This window comes from Athalia rosae, chromosome 8 (genome assembly GCF_917208135.1).
Source record: "Athalia rosae chromosome 8, iyAthRosa1.1, whole genome shotgun sequence".
Classification (NCBI taxonomy): Eukaryota; Metazoa; Arthropoda; class Insecta; order Hymenoptera; family Athaliidae; genus Athalia; species Athalia rosae.
Genome location: NC_064033.1, coordinates 564,432 through 580,895, shown reverse-complemented (window position 1 = coordinate 580,895; position 16,464 = coordinate 564,432). Strand labels below are relative to the sequence as shown.

Below are 16,464 nucleotides of genomic sequence, written 5' to 3'. Positions count from 1 at the left end.
TTTAAGGGACTCAGTTTTCTCAACATCCCTGACACATCCTTCGGTTTTTTTAGAAAAAGTTTTTTTGCAATCTCCTCTTCATCTTTGACACACACAGCTTCAACTTCGTTTCGTATTATTGAGGGCTCTTCGTTGCGGAACAGAAGCGTTAAATTATCGGCTAGATATGGGGCAATTGTGCAAAAAGGCAAACGAAAAAAAAAAAAGGGAAAATAACAACGCGCACGCGTGAGTAAAAAATTTCTGAAGTTGCGCGTACGAAGTGAAATATTTTTATTGGTGCGTGCGATCCGGAGACACGGTGTAAACTGACTACGGTATGAGGTGTTCGCTCGGAGTAGAGCCGCCGAGCACGTTGGGTGCACAGCATCGTCCACAAGACCGGATACCGTTTTCCTGGTGGCCCTGGGTTGCCCGGGACACGCCTCGGGGAGGGACTTAGACCGACCAATCAGCGAGATGAAGGTAAAAAAAGGTCACCCCGAATAACCAGAACGAGCTCTATTACTACCCCATTTAATCGGGCCACCGCCCAGATAATAAATGTAGAACACGTTGAGCTTTCGAAGAAGCGAAGAATTAACGCGATCGTTAAATAATCGTCAACATGGCGTACGTGATTCTCGTGTATATCGTTTCAATTATTTTTACCACCCCCTTTCGACACTTTGCAAAATTCTTTCGTCCTTGAGACGGATTCCAACCCCTTCAGCTCCGTTCGATTATCGATCGTTATCGCGAAAGTTTTCCAGTTTTTTTGATTCCGATCCCATTTTCTCTCTCGGGGTATTTTCAAAGTGCTTCTACTCTGAAAATAGTTTTTCTCGTTGTTTGGAAAAATTGCCTCGACGTCGTATTGTTCAACGTCGTCGATCACCCGCAATTTCTCGAGTGATCTTCTAACTTTCCGAATACTTTTTCGCTTCGTTTCGTTTTTCGCCAGTCCGTGCTCTAAGGGCTGCAGGTCTCCAAGGGTGCCTCGGTTTTTCTGTCCCACCGATCGCTTACCCCCGAGTTACTAATTTCCCTCTTTTTTTTCTTTTCAAAATCGTCGCTTTCGCCACAAGTACTGGCCAGGTAATTTCTACCTAGTATACGTACGTACCTACATACATACACGACCCGCATATCCGCGGCAACAACGCGCCCAACGGGCCGTTACAATCGGATCGATCGAAAGATCCCACGCCGCAAACGCGAAACGTATATAGGTATATTTCACGTTATATACACATCTAGTTGTATATAGGTACCACCCATCCAGGTTCAACCAAGAATTATAACCAGGCGCGTAGACAACCCCGTGAGTTACCCCGTCCTCGCGCGGTGCGATCGTTACAATTTTGGTACTTATCGCGTGCAATCGTGATCTGGGGAGTCTTCGAGATCCTCGACGCGCTACCAACTTTTCGCGTGCATCGCACCTGTGCCGAGAAAACACACGCTATGACGCGATGGGAGAAAAATCATCCCTTGTTTATTTTACCCCGTGAAATCACGAGGTCTTCGAAATCGCGTCACCGTCCGTAATGTGGAATGGAGTTTGAGTTCGTAAGGGTGCGGATTCGAGGCGCGTGTACGTCGCGCCTGATTCGCTCGAGTAAGTATCCAACTTAAGGTTGGGCTTGGTTTCACGATCCCTTTATTTGTCGATTATAGTCCTCTCAAACGGATTAACTGAACGGTTTTGTAACGCGACGCTGCGCCGCTTTTGGGGCGACGCTGACGGGGGTGGAGAAGGAAACGAAAAAAGGGGAAAGGGAGTCGCAATTAGCCCCAATCAAGGGTAGTTTTCAGTTTGCTCAGGGTGGAAGGGTTCTCGACGACGAGGAGCGAGACCGGTATCGTTATATACATTCGCTCCATGATGTAGAAATTTGTGTGACTACCTGTGTTATTTGGAGAATCAGCGTACTCTTATACTTGATTGCTTGTTAACTAACAATTTTGAGAAGTTTCGAACTTGACGATTGTCGTACTTATGTGACCTGCTGATGAGATTGATTTATCTGAAGTTGGAATGATCGAGTTATCGCCAGTTTTTCACTTTTTGGAGCAGAAAAATTGAGATATGTCGAAGGGAAAAAATCGTAGCTCAATTTCGTTCACGGATTCGTGTTCCTCAGAAGCGTCACACGATCGATTTTAAACTTCATTTTTGGTCGGAAAATCGAAAAATCCAGAATGCTACCCCTTGTAATTTTTACGGTTTTAGGGTCAGAATTTTTTTTTTCGTTTTGGGAATATTCTTACGTATTTTGAAAGAAGGAATCCGAATCTGGAAGGAAAATTGATCCATCTCGAAAAATGATCGAGACATCGCTATTTTTTCGCTCTTTTTGGCATAAATTTGGGGATATCTCTGCGTCAAAATATTCGAGTTTCTCAATTTACCAGCGAGCCCGAGCTTAGCTGGAGTCAGTTAGCCACGAGCGAGGGGTCTTGTTGTGGGGCGTCACCTCTGCACAGCCCCCAAGGTGACGTCTCACAACAAAGCGCTACGTTGCTGGCTACGCTGACTCCAGCAAAGCTCGAGTTTGCTCGTAGACCAAAAAATTCGAATATTTTAACACATGCATGGATTGCGACGACTCAAAGTGGGACTACGACTAAAAGCAATCGATATTTCTTAATTTTTCTGCTCCCAACAGCGAATAATTAATGATTACTCGATCGATTGCATGAGTAGATGATTTTAGCTTTGAGATTTGGATTCCTGAGGTCAGAATACATTGCAAAAGTGTCATAACTTCCTTTTTGGCCCAAAAATCCAAAGACTCCAAGGTATATCGATTGGGATTCGTAGCGATTTTTGGGCCAAAAGTAAAGTAGCTGGAAAATCAATTGTATCACACTTTTCTGACGTATTTTGACTTCAGGAATCCGAATCTTGAAGAAAAATTGACCTATCTGTAAAATTGACTGAGCTATCGCCGATTTTCAGCTTTCTGGGGTCAAAAATAAAAAATTGATTTTTTTATCTATATTTATGTATAATGAGCCCAGGAATTCAAATCTGAAAGAAAAATGGATCTATCTATAAAATTTATCGAGTTATCGCCGTTTTTAGGCATTTTTTTGCATAAATTTGAGGATATCTCGAAGGGAAAAAATCGTAGCTCATTTTGGACAACGGATTCGTCTTCCTGAGGTCAAAATACATAAGAAAAGTGCCATACGATCAATTTTAAAAAATAAAAATTTTTGGTCAAAATTTGAGATTTTTTCAAGGTGTACCCCTTACGATTTTTTCAAATTTTGACCAAAAATTTTTATTTTTTAAAATTGATCGTATGGCACTTTTCTTACGTATTTTGACCTCAGGAACACGAATCCGTTGTCCAAATTGAGCTACGATTTTTTCCCTTCGAGATATCCTCAAATTTATGCAAAAAAATGCGATAATTCGGCGATAACTCGATAAATTTTATAGATAGATCAATTTTTCTTCCAGATTCGAATTCCTGGGCTCAAATTACATAAATATAGATAAAAAAATCAATTTTTTCTTTTTGACCCCGAGAAGCTGAAAATTGGCGATAACTCGTTTAATTTTAGAGATAGGTCAATTTTTCTTGCAGATTCGGATTCCTGAGGTCAAAATACGTCAGAAAAGTGCAATACAATCAATTTTTCAACTACTTTACTTTTTGCTCAAAAATCGATTTTTTTTTTGCTCAAAAATTGATGTTTTTTCGCCCAAAAATCAATTTTTTTTTGGTTTTTCAAGAGTAACCTGACGTATGATCAGCTCATGAATCCAAATCCGAAAGCTAAAATCATCTACTCATGCAATCGATCAAGTAATCATTAATTATTCGCTGTTGGGAGCAGAAAAATTAAGACACATCGAGTGGTTTTAGTCGTAGACCCACTTTGCTTCGTCGCATCTATGCATGGAGCGAAATATTCGAATTTCTCAATTCTCCAGCAAACCCGAGCTGAGCTGGAGACCGAGTGGGGCGGACGTCGATTACCATCGACGAATTTGTGGCTGCAGAACTTTGCCGAACATTATGATATTTACACCGAGACGAGGGTTCGCCGTGAACTCCTATTGGTCGATACACCGTTCGTATCCTCGAAAACGGATAATATCCCGGCTCGAACGGATAATATCCCGAGCGGTTTGTTGTGAGACGTCACCTCTGCTCAGCCCTGAAGGTGACGCCTCAAAACAAACCGCGCGCCCGTGGCTACCTGAGTCCAGCTAACAAGCGCGGGTTTGCTGGTGAATTGAGAAATTCGAATATTTTGACGCAGAGATATCCTCAAATTTATGACAAAAAAAGCGATAAAATGGCGATAACTCAGTCAATTCAGTAGATAGATCAATTCTTTCAGATTCAGATTCCTGAGATTAAAATACGTCAGAAAAATGTAATGTAATTAATTTCCAAACTACTTTACTTTTGGCCCAAAAATCAGCAAAGTCCAAAGAGGAATGTTTCAGAATTTGTCCAATTTTGAACCCAGGAACCCGAACTTGCAAGCCAACTTGATCTTTCTATCGAATTGATCGAGGTATCACCCATTTATTGCTTTTTGGAGCAGTAAAATGAAGATATATCGATCGGTTCCAGTCACAGCCTCATTCAGTCGACTGATCAGTGTTTCCAAAATCAAAACACGCATGCAGTATACATCGAACCGTCGTTAAACTTCACGCACGTGTGATTCGCCACGTGTGCATCGCAACGTTGTCTCGAACTCGAGCAACACCGTGTCGCGATAAGCGATAGCCCATGCTTGTCCCTAAAGCGATAATTAAGCGAAAAAAGGGGAACGGAGGAAGAGAGAAAAAAAACGAAGGGCAAACGCTTGGCTTCCTTCCTATCCACGTGGCTGAAACACTCAGGTGCAGCAGCGGTAGAAGTAACTAGTTTCGTTAGTCAAATAATCCCGCGGAGTTTCGAAAATTGAAAATTGATTTGCTTTGTGTTGGTATTTTTTATTGTACCGTCGGGAGGATTTCACTTTGAAACAGGCGACAAACGAACGAGAGAACGAACGAACGAACGAACGAACGAGAGAACGTTTCTCGAGAGTTCGAGGCTGTTCAAACACGAAGGGTGAACAATCAGGGTGTTTGCCATAGCTTATGAGAGTCGCGCGCGTGCGAGAAAGGGAGAAAAAGTGGAATGGCGGAGGAGAAAGTGAGAGGAAGAGCGAGAGAGTGGATCAAAGGATGTAATGGAGAGGTATACTGATAGCGAGCCAATTTGATCGTCGTAAAAGCTTGCCCATTGTGTCCCGCGAGCTCTACCGTACGTACGTACGTACCTACCTACGTACACATCGTGTACGTATGTAAATTATAGGCATGCGCGAAATACAACGGAGCGTGCCGCTGCTGCTCAACTTCCCATTATCATCAACCAACCAACCACCCCGTGAATTAACTCGGGCTAGTTTTGTGTCTCATTTCAATTTCTCGCTGTCTCCGGTTTGTTTTTTTTTTTTTTTTTTTGCGAGTCCAGAAAGCGCTTTTCCACGGCAGTAATAATCATCTATCTATCCATCAATCTATCCCTTTCTCTCTCTCTATAATATTTTCGCTTTTCCTACCGCCTCTCCGTTCTGTCCCTGACACTATCTGCTCTACGCATTATACTCGCAACCGCAACGCGCACTTTTGCGCAATAAATTAAATTAAACCAATTAGATTACAACCAAGCGCGTCCGCAGCTTTTAATCATTTCGATGCTTCTCTTGTCTCCTCCTCGCTGAGGTTGATCGTCGATCGATCGGTACGGGCGAAAGTTTTCCCTTGAAATTCGTTACCTTACAAATATGTCGAAAATCTGTCGGGCATAATTCATGAGCTATTCGGATTTGGGGCAAGCCAAGATTTCCTTCGCACACGTCTACCTGTAAGTTCCACGAGCTTACCGCCTACCGTTCAAGCCACTCCGTTACTTTCTTCGTTTCTTTTGTGGAGTCGGGATAACTTGGGATAACTGAATTTTTTTATTTAATTTTTTCTTTCGGGTATCGTTCGGTGTAAAGATTCGATATATCGAGACGAGGATCGTACAACGGCAACGTGTAGGTACGTACGTGTAAATGTGTGTAATACCGATGTACGAACGGTAGGGGTTGACTTAAGTTTTCGACGTTATCCGCGAGCATCTGCCTTCTCCCGAACTTCAAACCATTTGCATACAATGGTTGTCGGTCGCGTGCCTCCGGTTCTTGTGTAGGTGGTAACCAAAAGTACGAGGACAACCGCGAGCGTGTGCACAGGTATACTCGTTCGTGGAGTTTCCTTTTTCTCGTTTTTTTTTTTTTTTTACGTCAACGTTGATCCGCAGTTAAATATCCTATCCTTTCACCTGCCGCACACGTGACGGATCATTTGCATTTACATCCAGAATGAGGAGTTTCGTTGGTCTAAGTGAAAAAAAAAAAAAATGGACTCGAAACGTCGGAGTAACTAAATATTTTTCTCAAAACAGCGTGGTCAATAAGCGATGGGTCTTATTCGGTACGACTCCGACCTCGGCGAGGTGAAATACACGACGTGGATTTTTCACACGATGAAAGTAAATGGGACCAGTCGCCGCGTCCCGCATGTACGCGGCATAAAAATTCTGCACGGCTGCGGGATGAATCGTTCTCGGTTTACGAAATCGAGGGGGAGGAAAACGGAGATGGAGTAAAAGATCTCTCGCGGAATCCGAGTGGGGCGGGGGGACGCATTACCGACTCGTACGTAGTTGACGGTCAACAGAAGGGTAGCTGCAGGAAAACAGATTGACTTCATTAGGGGATCGTATACGACTACCCGTCACTACCCTCTTCCTACCCTACAGCGCATCGTCGTGTCGTAAGCTACGGGGTTTCCCGAATCGGGGGCGTGTGAACGGAGGATATGCAGAAACGGAATGCTTCGCGGACGATCTGCTGGGATTTGAAAATAATTTGACGACGTACCTTTTTCCGTCTATTTTATCTTCTCTTCCGCTCCACCCCCGGTTCCCGGGTACACCTAATGGATATTAATTGGCTAATCGTTCGAGCTCACCGTTCTCATACCGCAGACGGTATCGGTGTTTCGTAATCGATGTTACAACGTACATCGGATACTCCCATATATCCCAATAATGGTACGCGTAATAAAAACCTGAGGGAGAAAACCGAAGGTCATCGTCGGCGTTTCAATTAATTGACGTGAGAACAATTTTATCGAACGCTACGGTGTGTGACAAAATTATAGTCATAGAATGACGTTAATTCATCGGACAAGTATTATCGTCATAATTATTCTTTCGTTTCGTTTGGAACAATGCTCTACTTTTTTCTCTTCGTTTTTCAAAAGCTCCCGTGTCTTTTTTGCTGCCCAAAAAAAAATTAAATTTATGTCAAAAACGCGTGCCTCTCAACGGGGTAGAAAGGATCATCCAGGCGGGGGTTGGTTGTATCCTCGTCCTTCGTTCGTTTTGTTTTATCGCACGATTTATACGAGTTAGGCAAAAGGTGCACCTACGCGCAAAGTGAAAAAATCGTGTTTCATTCGCCCTTGATACGATACCTGCGCCAAAAATTGTATCTCAGGGTTGCGTTGGTATTTTAAAACTAGGTTCCATTGTTCATCCCCATTGTACGAGTTCGTATGGTACTTGCCCACCTCACCGCGTAGGTATATGTACCTATATGGAAATCGGAATACTTTGTAACGCGATACGAGCCACCGAAAAGGGGTTATCAACAAATGTGTTCAAACATAAATCTCCAGTGGAAATTGTGGCCACGGCATAGCGTAGGCTGTAGCGGATAGGGTGTCGCGTGGGGTTGGATTTTAGGGGGTGGAAGAATCTGGGAAGGGCGATATTTGAATATGTATACATAGGTACGTGTAGTTTTATATTATCGGTTACGTCCCATAACAAACCCTTCTTTTCTCGCTCACTCCTCAAATGGCAAGTCTCTCCAACCCTCTTCCGCTTGCACTATTTTCCCCTTTTTCCCCCCTCGCCCCGCGTGCGTCGCCCTACTCCCTCCCTTTTGCGCAAACAAAACGAACCCCGTTGCGCCTGCTGCACTCTGTCCAGGGGTAATCCTTTCGGAATCAGGGGATAGCCACGTTTGTTCAGGAACCAGCAACTAATGCGCTTATAACCGTTGAAAATTGATTCTTGCTAATATAATATAACGGGGTGACGAAGGGTACGCTTATTTGTCTCTAAGGGTATTATTACGATATAACTAATTTTCCATTGCATCGTCGTGCCGTAACAGCTTCAGAGGTTCCTCTTTTTCCTCGGTTATCGTTTCGAGTAACCCCGTTGAAATTTATACGATTCCTTCTTTCTGTCAACTACGTACGTTTTACTCGTTCGAAATTTATTTGTTTCGCACAGTTTTTCGTTCGCACGCGGGCTACGCGCTTCTAATCTTCCGGTAATCTGTCTCCCACATCAATTACGAACCGCGGAGTTACGTGTTTAGATCGTGCGGTCGGATGTAACGGGCGAAAGAATCTTATCTAATTTTATCGATGAATACGACTCTTGTACCTTTGCCCTGAAACATTCGACCCTCGGACCTCCCCAGAAATACGCGGTTCAGTTTAGGGGTGACTCCCTTTTACTCATTTTGTCCGATGTGATAAGAACTTGAGTATATGCCATGGGAAGTAAAAGTCGATCCAAATGAGAGGGATTTTTCCCTCGAACCTGAAAACCATCGGGAAAAAAATTGGTCGTCAAAAGGCGACGAGTGGAAAGAAAATTGAGCGAAAGGGTTCCGTGAAATTGTCGAATCGGCGTGGATCTCGACGATTGACAAAATATGTTTGTAAAAACTATCGGTGAACGAGGAGAATTTTTTTACGCACGGTAACGCGCGCGTATATCAAAGTATACGAGAGCTGCGAAGACGAAGAAGAACCCCTCGTTCTCCATTGTGGTCCAATTGAGTCTCGTTTAGTTACTCGGGGGTTGCGGGTAAATTGATTTAAATTGGAATTGTGCCCGGGCCTTTGCATCGAGTCCCAAAAGATCGAGACCACATGCATCAACGGGAGTGACGCGTTATACGACCGCGCGTATAATATCCTCCTCCTGGGTTGGGTCAGGTTAGTTTTTATAATAACACGTGTGTGCGTAAACCGCATCACCGTCTAGACCGCGCGCAACGATACCTATAATATCATTGTAAGAAAGCTGCGATCCCCAGAACTAGCCAGCTAATCGCCTTGACAATCTCCGCGCGATACGGGAGCATTTTATTTATATTATAAATAGGTATAAAGCTACTTTTCTTGAATTTTGATTATCATTGGGTTCTCGACTCCATATACAACAAATGTATCGTATACCTGACTTTTTTTCCCTTAAAGGACCCATTATTAATTTTACAACATCATTTTTTTGGGGAGACTCTCGCACGCTGCCTCGAATCCACCCCATTTAACAGCCCCTATAACCTCAGCTGCGAATCCACGTGTTTTCGTATTATATTTATAAATAATATCGCCTAAACGGTTCACACACGGATGCATTATGTCGCAATCTAACGTCAAATCTTCCGAAAGAAAGAAAAAAAATATCAGCTCGACTCGGTGATCGAAAAAATTCCAGCTCGTTCTCCCTGGAATCCGATGGCGGACTTGAAACGAGAACGATCGTTCGTCGCTGTGAATTAAAATCCGTAGTCCTCGTGACTCCTGTAAACTTTTTTTTCTGCTTCTCGTGCTTGCAAATTATTTAAAAGAATCCAACGCTCGGATGGAGAGGCAGAAACTGCATGGAACGTTTAGACACAAATTCAACAATGGGTCCTTAACAAGGATACGGTGATGGATCGTCCTTCTCCGGAGTTTGCGGTAAAAGGGCGCGTGCCAAAGGTGCCAAAACCACAAAACGATACATGCGCTGGACAATAAAAGGCCGGAATCGGACGTCCGATTTACGATCGCAAACCCTGCAGCAACGGGGAAAGAAACCGATGTGATTTCACACCGGACTGTTCGGCGTACAAGAACAAAAAACCAGAAAAAACTGCGGTGCTTTTGAAAAAACAACCGAAGAAACAGACTCGGTAAATTTTCGAAGAACTCATCCCGTTTTTATGTTTTGGGTAATAGACTCGTGGTAGCGGGGGCTCGAGCCTCCGTTCGCCACAACGTACAAAGGAGGGCGGAATAGAGTCTCGAGTGGAAAATAATGGAGTTCATAGGCAAAGGGTCCCGTGATTCGGGGGAGGGCGACGGGCTGGGACTCCGGCATTCACGGGGTATTATTATATTATGTTATATTGTGCGCTCCTCTGCAGAGACACCGTTCGGTGTTTTGAAATCAGAAGTTGTCGAAGGACGTTGCCGGTTGGCTGCAGTTCCGCCGGTGAAAAATATCTTCGACTCATGCATCATCTACGCCAGATCAAATCTCCTCATTCCGTTACTCCTGCCGCTGTATACACGCGATAGAAGGGAGCCACGGAAAAGGATCGATTCAGGAACAACCGGAAGAAATACTTTTGTGAAGTCGAGAACCCTCGGCGAATTTTTCAGGCGGTAAAATCGATTTGGCAAATCATCCTTTTCCGCACAAACGATGAAAGAAGACTATGAAATCTGAAATTCAAAGGGGTGAACCAAAATGGAAAGAAAGAGAATCGTTGGAAACGGTAACAGTTTTTGGGAATCGCGTGGATTTTTTTACCGCCGCGTTCGTCGGATCGGTGACGTTTCTCTGGACGGCGTGGGCGTGAGTTCGACGATTCGAGATCGACGGGCGTGCGCTTCCGACGCGACGATCGTATCTCCGTTTGAATTAAAAATCCCCTCGGACAATAAAGGGCTTGTCAAACGGCAATCATCCCCTATTATGTAATCTCACCCCCTGCGTCGAAGGCCGGTCGTGTGAACCCGTCGTACGCAGCTAGGGTAACGAAGATAGGAAGATACCTTGGAAACGGGGCGCGCGGTACCGACCAAAATATACGAACGGTAACGTGAATGGTAAACTGATCGGTCACGTCATGCCTTATTGGCACGTCAAACCGCCCACATGAACCACGCGGCCTAGGTGGCCAATGCGTACGCGACGATGCGGAGGTTCGATTCCTCCGCATTTACGATTTCCCATAGAACGGCGACTTTCCCTTTTTCGCTCGCTTTCCTTCTTCCGTTCTCGAGCACCGATTCTCCTCTTCGCCAGGCCGTGAAAAACGTCCGTTCGCCGAATGGCGACGAAACGAAACGCTGGAAAAAAACGACGACGAGTTGCAAAGAAGCGGTCAACCGCATCAGAGTCAGCGTTATCGTTTGAATACTCGAAAGGTAGATAGTGGGGCTAAATGGTTGCTCGGTATCGCGATACGAGGCTGGCGGTAAACCGGGGGACGGACCGGCGCGTGACGATGCGACCACCTGGTAACGCGACGTCACGTTACCAGCCACGTGTCCATCACGCTCGGAAATGCCATTTTAGCGGACGCGTGACCCGAACCGGTGGTGCTCGTCGCTTTTCAAAGTCAGGCCCAGAGGCGCAATCGCTTCGTTCGAAGGTATTTAAAATGGAAAATGGCACCCCCGGTACGACGCGAGGGTCGAATGATTTTTCATCCGTGCGCAGTTATGTCTTTCGACGGCGGTGGCAAATTTTCAAATCGATGCGACAATCGGTGCGTCGATTCCACGGGACCGAGAAAGGGGGAATTCGAGGAAGCTCCGGATGCGCGGATGGATGGAGGAAGAAAAGGAGAGAACGGCGATCGGAATACGGGGACGGTAGAGCGGTAAGAGGAGAGGATCGACTCGGTATACGGAAATATTCGAAGAGCAAACAGCGGAGGCTTAACTGGTGGCAGATCTTCCCACACCAATCAAACGGCACCCCCGTAGTCTGGGGTGAAACCACCCGACTCCACCCTATCTCGTCCCGCGACCTCTCCCTCTCGCTCTCGCTCTCGTACACGCACCGCAGTTTATATCGCACAGTCACTCGTCAGTCCCCGGGGAGTTATCTACCCCTCGTTCCTGCTAAAACCAATACAACCGCTACCGGTTCAACCACTCTTCGTTACGCTCGACTCTAAGAGCGCCCTAATTTTGTTCATTTTGCGAACGTTTACCGCAGCCACCCCTTTCGTCGCGTGAGGTGACAGAGGTGCTTCCTTCCTCTTCTCGTCCGAATCGGACGTTTTTCCCGGTAAAATTTTTACCCAAAAAACGCCGATACCCGATCCAATTCAACGCGGTCGTATCGATCGATTTCCTCCAAGTTTTTTCGTCGCATATCCGGGGGTCGAACGGGGGAGACGACGTAATTATACCGCGCGTCGATGTAATCGGGTACTCGAGTCACCGGAGATTTCACGGGTGATTTGCACGGGTATAACGGAGAGTGGATGTGTAAAGGATTAATTAGGGATTACGATGGTCGTGCGGGGGTTGGCTTTTAGCGCAAGTGATCGCGTCTGTTTATCTATAACGGATGTCACAAACACACGGTTATACCGAGGTATACCTTCTCTCGTCGCTGTCTCGTCTCTGCGCCGCAAAAGCTGTTGCCCCCCTCTGCCCCCTCGCTCCCTCGACGAACCAACGTACCGCGTAGACGTCGTCGCCGGACCGACCGACCCCATTGTTTCGTCGGGATGCACAAAGCCACAAAGCGAACGGCCAACTCGGGCGCGATGTACGAGGTACATATGTACGTAGAGCGTCGCGCAGGTCTTCCCCGTTCCCCGTTCACCTACGTATCTTCGTACTCCCGCTCTCCAGAAGTCCAAACTTGCCCGAGAGAAACCCACCCCCTGAGGGAAAATTAGAGAGAGAGAGAGAGAGACGAAGCTCCGCCGAACTTTGAGCCACCGAGACTCCGATCGGAACGGCGGACGCTTCGAATTCGGCCGCATTTCCGATCGGAAACAAGAAGATCTGCAAAATCGAAGGGTCGTAGGATTTTTCGAAAATCCTTTCGCGGAGCATTTCGGGACCCTCTCCTGGGAGAGAAGCCGAGTAACGATATGAGCGGTGCGAGGCTATAAAAATGTGGAACGCGGTGGGAGCAGCGGCGGTAGAGGACAACGCGAACCGGTGGTGCTCGGCGCTAACTGCGGTGATGATGTTTATCTTTTGGTGTAATCTGCCTCGTATACGTCTACCACCTCCTCCGACTCGCTCGTATATATCCCCCTTTCGTCTGACCGTAGCCGCTTTTACTCGGGCCAGTTCCAATTTAACCAGTTAAGGGAGACCCTAACCACCGATGTGACGCGCCGCTATTTTCCCCACCCTTTGGATACACCCCACGCCCTTCACCCGCCCTCCCACTAATTCATTTATTGCTCCTCTTATTATAAAGAACCCACGTATCTGTATTACGCGTACGTACGTACGTACGTACGTGTATATCACGTGCATGCAACAATTTATTACAGGGGACGTGTGTACGTTTTACGTCCATATTATACCCGGCAACTCCGGAGTGCCTCGGGGCCCTCAGCCCATCAAAACCGCGAGTGACTCCAACGACTCCCCGATCGGAATGCCCGGCGCATCTGGTCACTCTCGCATTCGTCACTCGCGGACACATCCGACCTATTCGTTGCGTTACAATTATCACCTATAGGAATCGTTGCACTCGGTGGGTCTCGCAAAAATAGCGAACTCGAATCGACGAGAGGACCTCCGAAAAGAGAAAACAACGCGCTTACTTTACAACCCCTTGATTTTTGCAGCTGAACGCGACGCGATCGTTAAATTATTTTCTACGTTTCGTAGAGAAAAAAACGTCCGTTTCTAAGAGTATCTCGGTCATGTATAAAATAATCTAAAAACTGAAGAAACGAATCGAAAAAATCAAACTACGCATGCGAACGAGATAAAATGAAAAACTATGGTAAAAGTAAAAAACGCGCCACCCGTTAGGTGGTTTTTGGTATATCTTTGTGTGCGGGTTAAGTAAAGCTAATCTAACATGTCGTGAGTTTTATAGAGCGGGAATATGTATCCACGGTAGCGGAATTTCAGCGACGCCATATGCCGGTGAATCTACCCCCCGTATAGTTGGGGGTGGGGCGGGGGGGGAAGACCAAAGCGGGCCACGTTTACGTTTACGGTGGCGTACGTATATCACATTGTGTTGCACCGTATTTATATACGTACATATACACGAGATTATTTATTCACCTCGACGCTAATTTAACTAACCGCCGTGACGACGCCGAGCATCGCTCCGTGCGTCGTGGTGAAGCGGTGCCACTTCACTTCCGGCAGAGATCGTACGCGAAGCGAGAGAGAGAGAAAGGAGTCGGTTTGTGAGGGTCGGAGTAATTACGGGGAGAAAAATGCTTCCAGTCTCCCGGATAACGGGAGGAAATAAAAAAAAAAAAAATGACTTTGTCTATTTTGTTCCATTTTTTGTTTCAGACTCTTCGGACCTCCTTTTTTGATTTTCTTCGGACATTCCGCAGGGGAGGAGAGAAAGGACGCCGCTCCTAGGATCCGTGACAGTTCGACGCCGCTTTTCGGTGAGAATTATTTCTGTAGATGCGGAGGATTGTAATTCTAATAGCGGCCCAGTGTATAATTACGTATAATATAATGATTTGAACAAATTGCCCGACACGAACGTGGCCACAATCGTCGGAATCTACCCCCTTGGGTCGTGACGTTAGTTCGTAATTTAGTATCTCGAGGATACGATCGCTGATGCACTCGTCATCTCACGGACAATTAAAACCCATCGCCGCAGTCGGTTGCCGCGTTAACCTATGATTCACCTCTTAATATCATCCTCAATTACAACGTGCACGCTTAAATGAATATGTACACGAAACTCGTCCTAACTCGATTTTCTTACGGTCTAATTTGTGAACTACGATACACGGACACGCAAAAGAACGAAGGTCGTAACCCTCGAAAAACCAACGAACGCAAAAACTGGAGAAAAAAAAAAATAAATCCACCGTCTTTCGCTCACCGTATATCAAACCGCTGCGCACATCCTTGATCGGTACGTGCAGAACTCTTTCAAGGATCGTTCGTTGCGCGGTACGTTCGAAACTTTTCACAGTCATTGAAACGATTACATAAAGAGAGCCGCGACATTTCGTCGATGAGTTTGAAACGATACAACGGAAACAATGAATCTGAGGAATAAACCAAGAGAGCAAAAGCAATTTGACGAAACAAATAAAAATACTTCGCTCGTTTTCGCTGTTACATTCTTCGGTACAAGAGAACTCCGAGCTCGAGTGTACGAATTAAGAAACTAGGGGTGAAACAAAGACGATCGAGCGAAAAGAACTGCGGGATTCGAACAATCGCTCCACCTATTCTCACCCTTGTTAGTTCTCAGGACTTTACACCGTCGAGACTCGAAACATACGTTACTTCAATTTTGCCGGCATTGTGACCCGTCCCGCTTACTTTGCGCCGATCTCGAGGGCCGAGGGGGAACGGCGACAGCCACTCGAAACCGCAGGTTCCACGTTCGATTTCTCGCGTGTACCATTTCGCTCGATTTCGGCGAGTTTTTCAATTCCAAAAATTCGGCGGCTCTCGCTAGGCACTTTTAATTCCCGACGATCGGCATATGTCGTAATGGGTGTAATTTATGCCCCGGCTAAACGGCTGACACCGGTCACCCGTCAGGATTACGCCGTACGTACGCAGGCAACCCCGCCACTCGGGTAAGGGTGGATCCCGAGGGGTTCGAGGCCTCACGGCTACGAGTTGTTAAATACCTTGACGCAGATAATGACACGTACGAAGCTGGTTAATATCGTTTCATCGCATCCGAACCATCGTACGCGCGTACCGGTGTACACACCCCATTTCTCAATGAGTCCCCCCCCCGAGGGATATGCGATTCGAACCACCCACGAAAGAGACTCCACCGAATATCGCCGCACCGTGTGTACGTATACGTAAATGCGGACTCGAAAGTCCCCGCGGTCCGTGACCCGCACCCTCGGCTGACCCGCTGGTGGCACGAGCCCTCCGTTCCTCCTCGCAGGGGGATAACCGGCGAGGGGGGGGGGAAAGGGGGCGGCGGGGAGAGGGAGGCGAGGGAGGAACGCGGCACCAGTTGCTCTAGAACGTAATCGCGGCAATTACGTATGGAAATTTCTGATTCATCTGACGTGTTTTTTTTTACGGAGGTGCATATGCCCGCGGTCGGCTTCACCCCGTCGCAGAACCCGGAATTACAGGGTGGTGTGAACGGTAAAGTCGGAACTAGGGGGAAACAGAGCGGACGACGGATGTTCTTTTCATTTCTCCTTCTCCGATCGGTCGAACGAATTTGATTTTTTACTTCGGTCGACGGATTCGCCCCTTCGCCGCTATTTTTCCGTCGAGGTGTCTAGCCGTAATAATTCGTGGTGCAGGTCGCGTATATCCAGTTGGAGCGGTGGTCCCTCCGGTTCACATTATCGGGATATTTTTCTGAGGAGGAGCTGCCACGACGAGGAGGATCAGCTTCGCAAACTCAGAAGAACCAGTAC

The 16,464-nt window shown here is 46.4% G+C and overlaps 1 long non-coding RNA gene across 2 annotated transcripts in view; it reads left to right on the top strand.

Annotated features, from left to right (window-relative positions):
* Window positions 1-326: 326 nt before the first annotated feature.
* LOC125502116 overlaps window positions 327-16,464 on the top strand; it is a 31,288-nt gene continuing 15,150 nt past the window's right edge. For both annotated transcript variants that reach the window (XR_007279966.1, XR_007279967.1), the window contains exons 1-2: window positions 327-465; window positions 14,384-14,484. This is a non-coding gene — a long non-coding RNA (uncharacterized LOC125502116). The remainder of the gene's footprint in view (window positions 466-14,383; window positions 14,485-16,464) is intronic.